General features: G+C 45.9%; 1 non-coding gene across 1 annotated transcript; it reads right to left on the bottom strand.

The window, feature by feature from the left end:
* Positions 1-992: 992 nt before the first annotated feature.
* On the bottom strand, positions 993-1,065 carry TRNAK-UUU (transfer RNA lysine (anticodon UUU)). Its single transcript has one exon. It is a non-coding gene; the product is annotated as a tRNA-Lys (tRNA).
* Between the last annotated feature and the right edge of the window lie 1,044 nt (positions 1,066-2,109).

Below are 2,109 nucleotides of genomic sequence, written 5' to 3'. Positions count from 1 at the left end.
ATCTGGTTCTTGTTTTTTTTTTAACTTTTTATTTTGTACTGGCGTATAGTTGATTAACAATGCTGTATTAGTTTCAGGTGTACAGTAAAGTGGATTCAGTGACGCATATACATGTATCTATTCTTTTTCCAATTCTTTTTCCATTTAGGTTGTTCCATAATATTGAGCAGGGTTCCCTGTGCTATACTGTAGGTCCTTGTTGGTTATCCATTTAAAATATAGCAGTGTGTACATGTCAGTCCCAAACTCCCTAAGTATCCCTCCCCACCACCTTTCCCCCCTGGTAACCATAAGTTCCTTCTCTAAGTCTGTGAGTCTGTTTCTGTTTTGTAAATAAGTTCAAGAAATCTGGTTCTGGTGATCACCACTCACCTGTCCCAGCTCGAGGTGACTTTGGGGGTCCCTGCTTCACTTTCCATCGGCGGTGCCCCCATCCGTGAGCCTGGCTTGACGGCTTTTCCCTCACTGGCTCTTGCTCTGTTGGGATCTTTGCTCTTGCCCCAGGCGCTCACCTGTGTCGTGGGAAGAGGTAATGCGGTGGCGCAGGCCCAGCGTGGAGAGTATGCGTCTCTTGAAGATACACGTCCCCACATTGAAAGCAGGTACTCCTCATTCTGGCGTTACCCTAAGAACACTCACGGAATAAGCAGCAGTGGGACCTTCATCCAGGGAGGCGGAAGGAGCAAGCCTTCGCTTGGTTTTGGGGGAGCGGCCGTAGGGAGCAATGATGGAGAGGCAGTTACCCTCACCCAGTGCCTTCATGGCCAGCACTTGCTATCAGCACTTGACAAGTTCCCACCTGGATGACAACGGGTTTGAACACTGAGTGTCCTACCCTCCACGGATGTGGGTGCTCATTGTGGTGTGGGTAAAATACGGCTCAAACTCCCAGTTCCAAGGAATTTTCCAAACACCACATTTCACAATAAGGCGAAGCTTGGTTTCCTTATTTCATTATTTTTTTAAAAATTTAACTTTACTTATTTATTTTGTGCCTGGACAGGGACTTGAACCCTGGGCCCTCAGATTAAAAGTCTGATGCTCTACCAACTGAGCTACCCAGGCATTTGTTATTTTTATTAAGACCTCTTAGCATATCAAAGAGGTATTTATGAGGGGTTTAAAAACCATTGAGTAAAAAACCCAAAGAATAAAAGAATAAACTAGAGGAAGAAAGGAAGGATCTTGTATTTCTTGAGTACTTACTATCAGCACTGACTACATGTCAAGCACTTTACATGATCTTACTTAAGCCTCGTAACAACCCTGAAACGCAGGCTTTCCCATCTCCATTTTACAGGTGGAAGGGGTCCAAGACTCCAAGTGCTTAGGTTGTTTACACGGCAGTGGTGAGCTGTAGAGCAGGATTTTAACTCAGGCCTGAGCAGCTCTGCTCCTCCTTCCTGTTACCCCCTAACCAGGAAGAGTGCAGCAAAACCCATGGGCAGGTGAGGCGCATATGGGGACATGGGGACACAGGCATTTCTCTGGCCCTCAGTGTCCTCAGATGGGGTTAAATTAGATACTCCTTAAACTGTTTTCAAGCTATAAAAGTATTGCCTATGTAGGTCCTCGATAAATGTTGACTGAACCACATTGTATATATCCAAAATTATATAATAGAATTAGATGGGATGGGCATGGCCCAGATAGGAAAGGAAATAATATAATGTCGTGACTACAGTAACCTGCATTTAAAGTGTTCATTCAGGGACTTCCCTGGTGGCGCAGTGGTTGAGAATCCTCCTGCCAGCGCAGGGGACATGGGTTTGAGCCCTGGTCCGGGAAGATCCCACATGCCGCAGAGCAACTAAGCCCGTGCGCCACAACTACTGAGCCTGCGCTCTAGAGCCCACGAGCCACAGCTACTGAGCCTGCGAGCCACAACTACTAAAGCCTGAGTGCCTAGAGCCCGTGCTCCACAGCAAGAGAAGCCACTGCAATGAGAAGCCAACGCACCGCAACAAAGAGCAGCTCCCGCTCGCCGCAACTAACGAAGATCCAACGCAGACAAAATAAATAAATAAATAAAATTTAATAATAAATAAATAAAGTGTTCATTCATGTGGACCTGAGCCATAGATTAGTTGTCAGTTTTATTATGTATTT

Source organism: Eubalaena glacialis, chromosome 15 (genome assembly GCF_028564815.1).
Source record: "Eubalaena glacialis isolate mEubGla1 chromosome 15, mEubGla1.1.hap2.+ XY, whole genome shotgun sequence".
Lineage (NCBI taxonomy): Eukaryota > Metazoa > Chordata > Mammalia > Artiodactyla > Balaenidae > Eubalaena > Eubalaena glacialis.
The sequence above is the reverse complement of the archived record's forward strand: the minus strand, read 5'-3'. Positions and strand labels throughout refer to the sequence as shown.